The 15,775-nt window shown below is 42.2% G+C and overlaps 1 long non-coding RNA gene across 1 annotated transcript in view; it reads right to left on the reverse strand.

The window, feature by feature from the left end:
- Positions 1-5,185: 5,185 nt before the first annotated feature.
- LOC148129797 (uncharacterized) overlaps positions 5,186-15,775 on the reverse strand; it is a 31,108-nt gene continuing 20,518 nt past the window's right edge. The window contains exons 6-7 of the long non-coding RNA XR_015750605.1: positions 6,738-6,969; positions 5,186-5,519 (exon numbers count right to left, since the gene is read on the reverse strand). This is a non-coding gene — a long non-coding RNA (uncharacterized LOC148129797). The remainder of the gene's footprint in view (positions 5,520-6,737; positions 6,970-15,775) is intronic.

The raw sequence follows: 15,775 nt of genomic DNA on the forward strand, positions 1-15,775 counted from the left end.
CATAGACAGCTAGCATCTATGGAGGTCATGAAACGTACCTCTTATTAAGATTATTTCTGGCTTGGACTTTAATAGATCCCAGGAGAAGATACTTTAAATGGGGTAATCCATTACTGAAAGTCTATCTCAGGATGATCTATATCATAATAGTGTCCTTGCTGGACCATAATGACTATGCAAAACTGACCTCATCAAGTCAGATCCTATATGATGGAGGAATGGAGGACATGAAATATTTGTTTCTTATCAATGATTAATTTTACTCTAGTCCAGAGTTTGCAATTTAGGATTGTTAATCTCTCAATATCTCACTGCTTAATGCTTTGTAGATCTGATGAAGCCAGGATCCGCTTTTCAAGACCTTCTGTGTTAACAAACAACACACTGTCCTAGTGAACAACATTTGCACTGTTACCCTAGTTAGATGTTTCTCCTACAAGACCACAATCTGAGAACAACAACCATCATCCAACTTCCAGTTGACCTTCAGCTGTCCCATCTTCACAGCTTAGTTTTGTTTGGATGACCATCTAAGATGAAAAGGAGGCATTTGGGTGAGAAAAGGTTGCCCTGTCATAAATGTACAATTTTTGGGACGGAAATAGGTGTTCTGAACTGATAAGCTCTCTTGAAAATGACTGGAAGACTATGAGAGAGGACGCTACTAAAAAGCAAACAGATAAGAGGAGGCAAATGAGACGTGTTTATCAATTCTGGCATGAAATCAAAAGCTTTTTTGCCCATACAGGACAATTCTGAATTCCAACAAAACTGCTGTCTACCCGGTCGTGTTGAGGCAAACACAAATAATCAAAACATAATAGTTTTTCTCTAGCTGCAGCAGAAGGTGGGCATGCAATAATATTTTTCAACATTGTTTAAGAGTATTTTTAAGAGTGTGATTTTTATGTACAGAGGAGTGAGCTCTTTATTTGGTTATTTTTTTAAAAAAAAGAGAGAGAGAGAATTCACAACAATGAATCTTCTTCATAAACAAGTCTGAAAGAAATGGAAAGGTTAAGGAGAAAAAAAAAAACAGAAGAAGCAAGAAGCAAATCCATGATGTGTGTCTGTCTGTGTGTGTGTGTTTGTGTGTGTGTTTTCCTGTCATCTCATGGAACATGGTTTGCTCTGGTGAATTGGAATCAGTGACTGGAAGGCAGGATCAGAAAGGAAAGATCTTTCCCTCAACATGGATTTCTTTAAAATTTCTGTTATAAAGTGGGGGGAAAAAACCACTTGACCAGTGAAGACAACTGACTGCCCTTTGAGAAAAGAAAGCCCTCAAAGGTTCTTGAAGTAGATGAGATGCCTTAATAAATCACAGAGATAGAGACAGGAATCTGCCTGGTGGATTTAGCCAAGATAGTCCCCTTGTCCCTCCACATGTAAAGACAACAACCCCCTAAATGGAAGGTGCCAGATTCTTGTCTTCCTTCTCTACTTTTGGCCTTCCCGAAAAAGATCTCAAATTAACCATGGCGTGGAACCAACTGCTGGATCGGAAGGAGGTTGGACTTCTTGCATCCTGGCCGTGGCCTGACTCTTGACGTTTGCTTTGTAAACCCCTCCACACCTTTCTAGAAAATGAGGCAAAAAAAAAAAAAAAAAAAAGGAAAGCATATTAAAAAGGACACATACAACCCCTCTGTCCTCCTCCACAATTGGGTTCTGATATTTCTTTCAATATTATTATTGTGGGTGGTTTCTCACTAGTCCCCAGCTGATCTCTCTTTTGCAAAACTCAGCTTGAACTGCCTTTCAATTAATGGATGTATTTGGAGTGGCTGACACCTCGGTGTGAAGGAGTTCTGAGCAGCTTAACACCCAGGGCAACAGTTCAGCCTTCGCAGACAGCTGCTTTATCTCTGTTGCCCACCCCAAATCTCCCTCTGTCCACCCCAAACCAGCCTTCAGATTAGCCTCTGTCCCTCTCTCTTACCTATGCTTGCCCAGTTGCTCACTCTGAGGTCCTGTCGAAACTAGAAGTAAAGCTATAAATTCCCCAACTGTCCCACTGTGCACCCTTGTTCAACTGCTGCCGATTATGAACCCCATCCCATCTCCAGATTTTACTGAATCCTAAGGTTATGTGAATCCTACAAGCATCAGTGAGAAAGCAACTCAAAGCAACCATAATTGGATCCGAATGGAACTGGTCGTCTATGCTTCGGTGCTCAGGAACCCGAGAAAGGATTTGGGTTTGGTCTGGATGTGTCTTTGGAAACTAGCTTTTCAAAACATAGTAAAAACTTCAGAGGTCTCTCCTCTTCGGTCTCTGCTCAGTGTGGGAGCCAATTGGACAGTTGGCCATCCAGTTCTTCTCTGGAGACATCTAGAGGAAAAGGTCCTAAGCACTGTTTTGGAGCATGAAGTTTAGTTTGAATCAATCTGTACATTTCATTTCTCTCTGAGAAATTTACAAAGTACAGAATAACAGAGTTGGAAGGGACCTTGGAGGTCTTCTAGTCCAAACTGTTGCTTCAGGAGGAAACATTATACTATTTGGGACAAATGATTGTCCAAACTCTTCTTAAAAACCTCCAGTGATGGAGGCAACTTCCGTTCCATTCGTAACTTCCCCAACAGCCCCTATTCTCCTTCCCAAGCCCATCTTCTCAAGGGTAAACACAGGTTTTAATTCTCTGCAATAAATCTGCAATAGATGCTTTCAATGACATTCATTTTGGAAACCATCCGATGGTTCAAAGACACTGCGAACCATGACTTCATTTCTCCTGTCTAGGATTTTGCAGCCTCTGTCAACTTCAAAACAATTGGAAGTCCCAAAGGAGCTTTTTCAAAAGTACTTTGCTTTTTCTCGAAGACATTTCACTTCTCATCCAAGAAGCTTCTTTCGTTCTGATTTCAGTGTCTTCAATATCAGAACAGAAGAAGTTTCTTGGATGAGAGCTGAGAAATGTTTCCAGGGGGGGAAAAACAAGGAAGCCCAGTTGCCTCTTGGAAAAGCACCTTTGGGACAACCATGACCTGGGGGATAGAGAAGGTCTGTAGCCCTTGTATTTGAAGCTCCCTATCTGAAGTTTCCTCAGAAAGGAAGATCTCTGAATGTTTGTATGCACACTCTTAAACCTAGGAATGTTTAGTTTAATGCCCTACGCAGAGCTCGGACAGGTGCTCTCAATAAAGAACATTTTTCACCTTATTCACATTTCCCTCAGTTCCTTTTCCTTTCAGGCACAGGGCCATCCATTCAGCTGCAGGTTTTCCTGGCTTAATGGAGAAAGTAAAGCAAATAGTTGTTTGAGATTATGTGGAAATAAGTTAACGTTGGCTCCAACTAGAAGCAGCAGCATGACTTTTTTCAGGCTGATTTCCTCCTTTGGCCTTTGCAAGGCATTCCTGCAAAATTTAAGTGAGACCATGATAAAGAAGTAGATAGGAATGGAGGAGGGGAGGAAACCTCTGAAAGTTTATTTAATTGAATTTGCACTTTGTGAATTTGCACTTTGTGAAAATTGCATTTTAAGCATGAAGAAAAGTTCATAGGATTGCTCCCCATGTATTTCATAATGATCCTTTTCGGTGACATGAAGAGGTTAAGTTAACTCAATGCTCACTTTGAAGATCTCGCATAACCGAGATGCTTTTAAATGCTTCTAAATTAATCGTTTACTGCAGTGGAGGAATATATGGATTTTATTAGATTTATTTATTATTTATTTATTTGATTTATATTGCCGCCTATTCGCCCATGGAGACTCAAGGCGGCTTACGCAACGTAACATCATATTTAAAACAAAAAAATAAAAATAAAAACAATAAGAACTAACAAAAAGAATCAAATAATGCAACAAATTGTACTTGGTGTTGGAGAAATGCAAGCTCTTTCCAGTTCATTCAGATAATGGTTCATATAAATGGTTATAATAAATAAATTACACTTACCCTCCTTTTTTTAAAAGTTTGTTTCACAGTTCTAACTAAGTCTTCCCGTTTGGTCTCCCCAGTGGTAGTAAGAAGAAACAAAAGCAGATACAGTAAATTAAGGAAGTCAGTCAAATTTTACACCACTGTATCCCCTACTTGCCTTGTTTTCTATGTATTGGCCAAAATAAGCCTCATGTTTCTTAATGTGTTGCTGTTTAAGAATGTTTGGCACTTTGAAGCGGGCGGGGGTGGGGGCGGGTTTATAGGTGGAACTGGAGACAGTTTGTGCAGCACTGAAATTGAAGGGAGGGGGGTGAACCAACTCTTTTCCAACTTAGGAGAAAAGCAAAGCATTTATTTGCAAACTAGGTACTCGTATTTCAGCTGACACCCTGACATCTGCATTTCTCACATCTGGCTTTTGAATTAATTTGCCCCATCGATGTTGCTAGATGCAGAATCGGTAGGGTAGACCACCTTATCTGTTCTTTTCCCGGGGAGACAAAAAATGTGACTCAAAATGTAACCACAGAGCTGCGTAAAGTCAGAAGAAAAATGTAGAAAAGTCACAGGCGGGAAGCCAGGGAGGGGAGAGATCAAAAGTCACGGCACTTCTGCATATCTGATTTAGTAGTTTCCTGAAATATCTGATTTAGACCTCCGGACAGGTCTGGGGTGTAAGAAGAGACAAACGCACCATTCAGAAGCAATTCTGTGTTGCTTTATGGTATGTCAAGCTTGCAGAAGAAAATGGAAAAACAGTTTTGTCGCATTGGCCCACTTTTGAGTTCTTCGCCCGCCGTTTCTACACAGGTTATTTACAATCCTTAAAATATACTTCATGCCTCAATTCACTTGGGTTACGCAAAGAGCCACAAAAATGTATGGGCCGAAACAGGACTGCTCAGAGAATATAGAAGCAGCCCTACAGACGAAGAGGCCGACAGTTTTCAAAGAACTTAATGCCGTCTCATTAAGAGTGACTTTGTAAAGAAGGTTAGGGCTTATTTGCTTATTTGTTGAATTATACAGGACCAAGATGCTTTCTGCAAAAAACTAAGCATCTCTGAAGCAGTTAGAATCCTGCAATTCTACACAGATTAATTGGAAGGAATTTGGCGGGGCTAAAACTTCAGTGCATTATGTAGCTGAACTTATGTGAGGGAGATTGGCAGTTTCTAAATGTGATATATAAATAAATGAAGTAAAATAAAATAAAATAAACATACCTGACCACTGCATGGTTCATTGCCTCCCATTTTCATCCTGAACCCTGAATGTGATGGGTTAATTCTTCCAGACTTTAAGTCCCTTCTAAAATAATCATAAAATTGAAAAGTCCCTTTAACCACAAATTGGAAATATGTGTTTTAATGTCTTTATCATTTACTTGGTTGCCTCATTTCCCTCTAAGAATTTTTTAGAAGGCCAGCTAGCATTGGAAGGTTGCTAAATTTTCAAATTTAGCCTAATCTTAGCCTAATCCAATAAAACTGTCACCCTTAAGCAAAGGTATAAATCCAAGATCACAGATAAAGCAGAGATCGAATACAACCATTTTAATTGCGTTAAGAAATTCTGCCCACATCCTCTTTCTTCATAAATTCTCGGAGTGTCGAACCTAAAAACTGTTCAAACAAGAAAAGGAAGCCACCTCAAAGATCTAGAGTCAAGAATATTTTCTTCTTCTTCTTCTTGCAATTGGTAACAAGGGAACAACGTTGCCCCAAGAATTATAGTTCGATTTCTATATACATGCAAGGTCTCCACAAATGGTACAAATTAACTATTTATAGAACTGAGGGGATCACCAGCACATACACAGATGGAACCAATTCATCCATGCTGCTGTGTCAAAACCTCGTTCACAATTGCTAATCCCTGGACCTTGATTTAGGCCAAAATGTGGCAGCTGATCAGTTCTTGAGATAAACACCTCAAACCAGGCATGCCAATTTAGCTCTGATAAGACAGCTTTGACATCACTGAACTGCCCCAGTAGTGTAAAGCAGCTAATTAAGTTTCATTATTATGCTATGGATTTGGCAATTAAGTGCAAATTATTAATCTAAATTGGAACAGATGTAGAAAGGTCAAGGCTTGGACGAAACGGGCTTGGGTGCAGGGAGGGTTGAATGTCTAAACTAGATTTGTTGAATTTGGCAATTATGGTACTCAAAGATCTGTTGTGCAACACACACACATATATACACATACACATACACATACACACACACACACACACACACACACACATGGTATTCAGCTTTGTTCAGGTATTTTCCCACGTCATTATAGTTGTGCTTTTAAAGTTGTAGCACCGTTTCGGCAGAATCTCATCTGCCATCATCAGGCTTTTGTATTGTAGAAATTGTAGAAGTTGTCACAAGACGAACACAGTACAGAAGCCTGATGATGGCAGATGAGATTCTGCCGAAACGTTGCTACATCTCTTTTAAATGTTAGTTTCCTTCAACAGCACGGCTGTCATTTTCATTCTTTATTGGGTGTGTGTGTGGAAATCCTTACATAGCTCTCAATAATTTTATTACCTAAGGCTTTGAAGAGGATTAACCCTGATTTTTTTATTGTTGCAACAAAAACACAAGTCATATTCTGGATCCATGAAGATTACAAAAGGAAATTTCCAACTACCATTAAGAGGTATGGTTAGAATTTTCTGAAAACGCAGATAGGTTTTCCTCCGGCTTTGGATACCAAATAAAGACTTGTTCATTTTTTACGGTAGGATACATTTGAGTGTGTAAAATTGTTCAAACCTGCACCCTATGTAACCATTAGATTACACCATACGATCAGGTGAACTTCAAACACTGAAAGCTTACACCATAAGAAAGGTCTCAGTTGCCTCCTTTGTAAAATAGCATGTTCTGATGATTGTGATTATGACACAAACAATGGAAGAACGTTCCTTCAAGGGAAGAAGCCAAACTTTTCCTTTTATAATTCAAGATTTCTTCTTCTCCTTCCATTCTTCTTCTTTGTGGCTTCTTCTTCTTTTTTTTCTTTTCTTTCTTTTTTTTTTTTTTTTGAGAATGGAGTCATCGTTGAATCATTCTTATACACCAAAGAAGGGAGGAAGAGGAAAGGTTAATTAATTTCACTGAAGGTCATACATGCAGTTTACAGTCTAATGAGCAATGGAACCCAGATTTTCTCAAATTCCAGCTTGGCGTTTAAAGCCAAGACCACCCTTTCTGCTGGGTTTTTATTATGGGTGATGAAACATCTGCAGGAAGAATATGACTCCTTTTCTCCCCCCAGAATGTTCACTCCCTATTGTCATTCTTGCTTATTTTGAGCAAAATACCATTTTAAAAGCAAAGAAATTAAGCTGCTTTGCCCCTAGCAATGAACTCAGACGATGCCAGGCTCCACGTTTGTCAACCAGGAAGATCCTAAATGTCACAAAATAAAAATAAAAGAGAGACAAGATCTCAGATATTTTGCCCTTCACCTGAAGTTTGGCCCAGAGCAGGAGACATGTCGTGGGGAGACAGGAAGCTTGGCGTTCCCACCAGGAAGAAACTTTTCCCACAGAAAAAAAAAAACTTTTCAAGCACCCTGGGAATAAGGTGGAAAAACAGAAGCCTCCTTTGAAGGGAAAAAAAAAAGCTCAGAGAAATTGCAAGGACTGTTTTGACCCAACATAAATTTTTTAGATTTATAAGGACATTTCGAATGGTGACCTGCCATTTCATTCTTCTAACATGGTCTGTGCGCAAATATTTCCATGCGCCTTATTTTGCTAAGCAAATTGTAATAGTGCATGTTTGGAATGAGTAGCCTGAGCTTTGTTTAACCATGGTTATGGGGATTACAAGAAGATTGTTAGGCTCATAAAGAGTGGCCAAAGTACAGAGAAGAGCAACCAGGATGATGAGGGGACTGGAGACTAAAACATATGAAGAACAGTTGCAGGAACTGAGCATAGCTAGTCTAGTGAAGAGAAGGACCAGGGGAGACAGGAGAGCGGTGTTCCAATATTTGAGGGGCTGCCACAGAGAGGAGGAAGGGGTCAAGCTATTCTCCAAAGCACCCAAAGGCCAGACAAGGAATGATGGATGGAACTGAACAAGGAGAGATTCAACCTGGAAATAAGGAGAAACTTTCTGACAGTGAGAACAATCAACCCATGGAAGAGAAGTTGCCCTCGGAAGTTGTGGGAGCGCCATCACTTGAGACTTTCAAGAAGAGATTGAGCTCCCATCTGTCAGAAATGGTGTAGGGTCTCCTGTTTAGGGGTGGGGGGTTGGATTAGATGACCTACCAGGTCCCTTCCAACTCTGATTATCTGTTATCTGTTCTAAATCTTGATCTGAATCACTGTGGCAAATTAATTCAAGACAGTGACTTGTCTTCAAGAGTTGAGTTGTTCCAATGGAGTGTCTTACATAGATGCCTGAAAGTGACCAATTTTTGCTGTGTTTCATCCAGAAACATATTTTTGCATGATTAGAAGTCTCTTTTAATGCACAGTTTGAAACAGTGTGTCCATTCCAGCCTGGAATTTAGAAGGGACAAGCTACTTTGATCTCAAGTGCCATTAGAAAAAGACCTTTCATTCAAAGCTTCACCAATACAAAAATGCCTCTTTGAAGATTTGCACAGCCCAAATAATTGTTTCATCCTGGAGGGCAAAATGCCAGCTAACTATGGATGTGAACTGGCAAAAAGGAGCAAAGACAAGGAATAGGGGATAAGTCATGGACCTCCCATGAAAGCCAATTGTGGGCTTTGTCTCAGTTGAGTTAATTTGGCCAATAGTCCATGTGGGCTGTTGAGACGAGCTTCATACCAGAATGCAGATTTTGAATGGAAATTATTATCTGCAAGAACTAACCCTGAGATTTCATTCTCAAAGGAGAACCCTTTGTGCCTCTCTTATTGGCTCCCAGCCCTTTCCTGGTGGACGTGTAGCTTCATAACTAGGTTGTTGACGTGAACCTACTGCACAACCCAACAAAGGAAATCTAAGTCTTGTCCTGGAGATAGTAACAAAGGTGAAACTCTGCAAAAGGTGAACTCTGCTAGAGCAGAGAGAGAGAGGGAGGGAGGGAGGGAGAGAGGGAGGGAGGGAGAGAGGGGAGGAGAGAGAGAGAGAGAGAGGGAGAGACAGAGATCCTTCCAAAAGTGATGTTAGATGGAGATCCCCCAACCTAATTTGATATATTTGGGTGTCTTGGGATTAAAGCTACTTTCCCTTGGTTTCCTAGTTGAAGATTTCACATGCCCAAGTCCTGTTCTTTTAACTACATTGGGATGGCTGTGGTTCTCTGATCCTTCACATGTTGGCTTCCCTTGCTCTTTGTAGCTGAACTATTGGTCAAGTAGCAATGAAAACAGCCCCTTCTGCGTCACTCCACTGCCCGGCTCCAGAAACTCAACCCAGATCCTTCCTTTCACTCCAACCTGCAAAGTAAGCTTGGACCAACTGTCATAACAACCAGCCTTGCCATCGACAGCTCATAAATCATCCTAAACTTTTGGTTTAATGGTCCAGGATGGGATGGTGCCAACATTAAAAGAGCGTGCTCTAAACAAAGAGTTTCTGTAATCGAAAGGCATGGTGTGATGTGGGGCAGAAATGGCAATCCTGAAATTCCAGACCAGAATGGCCACACTGAGACCTTGCTAAGCGGCTTTGGAGACCTTTCCAAATGGCTTACAGAACCAGCCTCTTGCCCCCGACCAGCTGGGTCCTCATTTTACCAACCTCGGAAGGATGGAAATCTGAATCAACCTGGAGTCAGTCAGGATCGAACTGCTGGCATTTGGCAGACTTAGCCTGCAATACTGCATTCTAACCACTGTGCCACCATGGCTCATGAATTTTATAGATAGATGCAAGCATGTCACATTCCGGCCATTATATTCTCTGAAGTTCATTGAAAGAAACTTTGGAAGCTATTCTCTTACTACAGATGGGATGAGGACTAGAAGGAAGGCAAACCTTCCTAGAAACGGGTAGGGGGTGGGGGTAGGGTGGGAATTCGACATAATAAAACTGAGGGGAAAGAAATAGGAATTGTTGGAGGCACCCTTGAGGTTCTCCATGGCAAATTGCCTTGCGAAACCTCAGTTAGAGCAGGGAACTGGCACACGAATGACGTTGTTGTTGGCTGGTTATAGATCTGCCTGAGAATTATCCAGAAAATTATATGTTAAAGAAATGGCTTGTCAAACCAATTTTGGAGGCTTTCCAAATCGGGGTCAAGAAGACCTACTTATTCAGGGGTGGCATGTCAGTTACAATAGAACTCTGCAGAGAGGTCTGTAAAGGGGCCAAATAAAGTCAAAATGGTGACCAACCACACGATGGAAACCTCCAGTGTCAACAACAACAACAAAAAGAAGACAGGAGTTCCATTTTGTGGTGGTGTCCATCAACGTGACTCTTTGGATCCCCTCTTTTTGGACTAGTTTAATGAAAAGAAGGACCAGGGGTGACATGATAGTGTCTTAAAATATCTCAGGGGCTACCAAAAAGAAAAGGAGGTCAACCTATTCTCTGAAGCACCTGAAGTCAGACCAGCAAACAGGAGCTTAAAACTAATCAAGGAGAGAACCTTCCTGATAGTTAAAACAAATAATTAAGGCAATTACCTTTGTCTTCAGAAATTATGGGTGGTCCATCACTGGGAGTTTTCAAGAAGAGACTGGGCAACCATTTGTCCAGAATGGTATAGGGTGTCGGGCTCCGGGTTCGCTGCTGAGTTCGTCAGCTCACCATGGAGGCTGTCAACTTGCCTCAGCTGCTGCTGGATCTGCCTTTTCCTCCTCACCTGTTGACTCACCTCAGCCGCTTACAGATCTTCTTTCTTCCTACATGCTGGCTGATGGTGTCGAGGGTCGCATTGTGATCAGGGGTGGGATTCAAATTTTTTAACAACCGGTTCTGTGGACGTGGCTTAGTTGGTGGGTGTGGCTTGATGGTCCTGTGACTGGGCGGACATGGCTTGGTGGTCATGTTATTGGCTGGGTGTGGCCAACTCAATATCACTCACATCGAGGCACGCATCTCCTCGCCTGGCCTCTCATGACTGTGGGGATGCTGAAACAGTCGTAAGTGTGAAAAATGGTCATGTCACTTTTTTCAGTGCCATTGTAACTTTGAATGGTCACTCCACACAAGCAAAGTACCAGCAAAGGAGGGGGGAAAAAACTCCAGAGAAGTTCCTGAGACAGGAAGTCTAGTCCTGCCAAGAATGTAATAAGGGTTAACGGAGAGGCAGTTTCTGTAAGCAACACCAGAATGTTTCCTTCCTGCCTTCCTTACAGGATTAGCCCAGTAATTTCTTCTAACAACAGGTTCTCCGAACTGCTTAGAATGTTAACAACCAGTTCTAGCGAATAGGTGCGAACTGGTAGAATCCCACCCCTGGTTGTGATGATGTCAGCGCAACGTGCTTCTGTCGGCTGCCAGACATATGCTGGAGCAACTGCGGGGCTGTAGTCTAATCAATGGCTCCTTTGAAGGGTCGATGTGGTGCATCGTGTTGGAGAGGGTTGGGCACATATGGGTGAATAGTTTAGACTTAATTTAAGACATGGTGAAGGTGGCCCAAGGTGGGGATCAGTTAGTGAGGGTCGGGATAGGCTAGGGATGTAGACATGTTATAGAGTTAATAGCATTTGGGGATAATGGGTTAGGCGTGGCCAAAATTAGAACAGCGTGTAGGCCTGGGTATGGTGTGGTGTATCTAATGGTAATGATATAAAAGGAAACAGAACAGACTCAATTCCAATGCTAACCTTGCCTGTCTTTTACCCTTTCTTGTCAGATAAGTGTATTTGTTGTTTGCTGAGCTAATGAATAAACCATCATTGCACTACAGAGAAGTTGGAGTTTGTATTCATTTCAGGACAAATCTTCAATACTCAAGGACTGGCTGAGACAGGGTCTCCTGCTTGAGCAGGAGGTTGGGCTAGAAGACCAAAGAAGTTCCCTTCCAACTATGTTCTTCTGGACGTTTTTGGACCTCAGACTTGGAGAAGTTGGTCTATCTCAAAGGAGAAGATATTTTTGGAAGATGGCACATAACCTAAACCTGCTTAGTTGAGCTGAGAGCAGGAGGTTTCAATTTATCTAGCCAAATTCCCAGCAGCTACCGGGACATCTATGGTTTTGCTCATGTTCTGATGTTCAGTGTTTGCCCTGGGCTCTTCTGGAACTGGAGCTGGGGTATCTCCGTAGGAGAACGGTCAGTAGTTCCAAACCAAGCTCTGCCTTTTGTTATCCAAACAGCGATGAACAAGAATTCCTTCTCTTGACCACAAAGGGGAATGTTTTTAAAAACTGTTTGTCAAAAGGCATCGAAGAGCAATTTCAGAGATATGCTTTATAAAGCATTCTCAGGTTTCAACCGCCTGCTCTACATTTTGAAATCTGCAAATGAGGGACTCCCTTGTGCGTTTCTTGATTGTGCACCTGGGGACACAAGCTTCATTCCAACACAACAGCCAACAACTTTTGTTTGCTGCCCCAGGTATGAGTTCAAAAGGGCTTAAGAGTCTTCCTTGTTTTTCCTTACAAAGCAACTTTGCTGTCTGAAGAACATGGAACGTTTTTTTTTTAACAGAGAGCTTGAGTTTTTGTTCTCTGATTTTCTAAAATTTTAACTCTACCTATTGTGCTTGTACACATGAGCACGCTGATCCTTTAATTTTGTGTATATACACTTAATTTTGTATATGTATATTTTTACAGCATGTGTGGGTCTGGATGCATGCATATAAACCAGCATGGAAGTTGTAAGTGGGAGGATATTGTCCTTAATTGGCAACTTGGAAGCTGTTGCCGGTCCATTTCAAGCTAAGCAGGGTTTTATTAAGCCACCTTACAGCCAAGCCAGCATGGGTCCAGCACAGGAGACATCTACAATTGAATAATCTGCACTTCAGGGTGTAAAAACTGACTCAGTCTGGACCTTGAACTGAATCCAACAGTAACCACCTCCAGGCTGATTCAGTCATTGGAGGGGTTCCATTATTCTTGGAAGACCATCTCCTTGGAAGTGGCCAGGTTCTTCTAGATCTCAGCAGCTCAAGGATCTGAGGATCTCATTTTCTGGCTCATGAAAAGACATGCCCATGGGATCTTTGGCCATTATAGCTGCTGATGAACCAACAGAAGAGAAGCTGAACAAACAGTTCAGGGTTGAACTGTGGGGTCTTTGGTGCTCTCCAAACTTGGTCGTTCTCTTGCACATGTTTCAAGGCCCATCCTCAGCACTGAGAGCAAACCCCACTCCCTTCTAGCACTGATGATGTTCCCTGGTTGGGTCATGAAATGCCTGCAAGAAAACCATCAATCTCAGAGGGCATCAACCCTTCTCCTTCTCCAAACTCCATGAACCCTACTCCCTTCTAGCACTGATTACATTCCCTAGGTTGGTCATGAAACATCTGCAAGAAAACCACCAACCTCAGGGACCACCAAGGACCCCACAATCCTCCTCCTCTTCCTTAACTCCACAAACCCTACTCCCTTCTTGTACTGATGAGTTGGGTCATGAAACGTCTGCAAGAAAGCTACTGATATCTTTGACTTTATGTTCAGAACATTCTGCAGCTAAAACCTAGCATTCAGACTCTTGATTCCTCCATTCCACCAAGATTCTTAACCTGGCCAGTTTCGGACAAGGTGGGAACAACAGAGGTTTGACCAACATCTCTTTTCAGAGACGGTCAATCTGCATTGATTCTGTTTGACACTTTCCAGGTTTTTTTTGCCTTGGACAGAAAGCCATTCATTAGCCTTTTCTCCCGAAGGCTGAAGGAAGTTTCCTTTCTCCTCCCCCCCCAAAAAAATGTCTTTTTGGGGTGACTTTCTACACAGGTCCACATGCCATCCTCCTCCTTCTGCTCCACTGCCCCCTCCCTTCTACCACCCGCCTAGCCAAATCACTTGAACGCTGGCTGGAAAGTCGGGGCAGGCAAAAGTCCATGCAAAAAGCACGGGGCAAAAATATTTCAGCATCTGCTAATCACCCCAAAAACTAAAGCACCAGTGTGCCTGAAAAAAGAAGGGGGAAAAAAAGGGAGAAGGCTGCATTTAAAGAACTGCAGCTGCAGAAGCTCATATTTCACCCAGCCACCAATTTCCTTTTCCCCCCCTGACAAACAGGCCTCAGAAAAATATGCCAGCCAGAAATTCTCCATGTTACCGAGAAACATTTCCTTTTTTTCCCCGTTCTCCCCTCCATTAGTGTTATTCCATTGCTCCTGGGGAGAAAAAGAGAAGTATGGCCGTGGGGGCTGGGTAGTTGGGTAGGTGGGTGGGTGGCGATATCGGGTCGGGTGGGGTGGGAGGGGGGAGGCTGGAGAGAAAGGGCCGATTTTTCTAGTTTTCCCAGCATATTTCACTTTTTCTTTTTTCTTTTTAAAGTTCAGGAGCAGTGTTAAAAGAAGTTGGGGTGGACAGAGGGAGGAGGAAAGCCGGGAAAAAATATTTTAAAAAGGAACCAAAGCCAAGTCTAAAGAGGAAAGAGGGGAAGTTGCTTGGAATCCAGTGGGCCGCGATGGTTTGAGCTGGCTAAAACGAAGCCTCTGGTTAACCTGCTCTACCTTGCAGGCAGTCCCAAAGGTGCTTTTTTCAGGAGGCAACTGGACTTCCTTGTTGTTTTTTTCTTTTGAAGACATTTCGCTTCTGATCCCAGAAGCTTCTTTAGCTTTTGGCTGCATGGTGGGCAATGGAAAGATTTATATTCCTTGCAGACAGCTGGTCGCTTGCATCCTTTTAGAGGGTCCTTGAGGCCACTTGGAGGTTTATCTGTGTCCTCAGGGTCACCTGAGTAGCGCTCCTGATTCATGGAGCCTGCAATTTTTTCCACTCTGGAAATCCATTCCTATTCCCACACTATTCCAAGGGTGTTCATCCCATTGCCTGCCCTTCCTTGCAAACAAGTTGCAAGGATCCAATAATGAAGGGGCAATGGAAGGCCGTGAACAATCCATTGAGTTGATCAGAAGGAAGGCTATATATATATTTGTATGTGGATCATTGATTATTAGGGTTTTCTCCCGCGTAAAATTGGAAGTATCTCAGCGTTTGATGAAGTCTCATTCATCATCTTCAGGCTTGTCTTTGGCTTTGTGCTTCGGAGTAAGCCAAGAAACACAAAGCCAAAGACACAAGCCTGAAGATGATGAATGAGACTTCATCGAAATGTCGCCTAGATACTTCAATTTTACGCAGGAGAAAACCCGAATAACCAAAGATAGATAGATAGATAGATAGATAGATAGATAGATAGATAGATAGATAGAGATAGATAGATAGATAATAGATGGATGGATAGATAGATAGATAGATGGATGGATGGATGGATGGATGATAGATAGATAGATAGATAGATAGATAGATAGATAGATAGATAGATAGATAGAGATAGAGATAGAGATAGAGATAGAGATAGAGATAGAGATAGAGATAGAGATAGAGATAGATATAGTTATAGATATAGATATAGATATAGATATAGATATAGATCCCTTTTGAAGTACAGTATATAAGTTCACAGGGATTTCTATTGTGCCTCCTTTCCTTCTGCCCACCATCATCGGAAGTGAACTCTCTGTGAACCTCCTCAGGGGTGGCTTTGCTCTTGGGAACTCCAGGTCATGGGAACCCTGGCAAGATCCTTCTCCGTGGTCCTTCCACTGAGATAAAAAAAAAAGAAGTTTTACAGAAGTAAGGTTTTGTGAAGGACTGGTTGTGAAATTGCATCGAATTATAGTTTGAATGACATTTCTTCTCAATCATCTCCTCCTCCTCCTCCTCTTCTTCTTCATCATCTTCATCTCCTCCTCCTCCTCCTCCTCCTCTTCCTCCTCCTCTTCCTCCCCCCAGTCATGGGTG

This window comes from Notechis scutatus, chromosome 9 (genome assembly GCF_049901735.1).
Source record: "Notechis scutatus isolate UNSWTSFEM ecotype Mainland chromosome 9, rNotScu1.2, whole genome shotgun sequence".
In the NCBI taxonomy this organism is placed as follows: Eukaryota; Metazoa; Chordata; class Lepidosauria; order Squamata; family Elapidae; genus Notechis; species Notechis scutatus.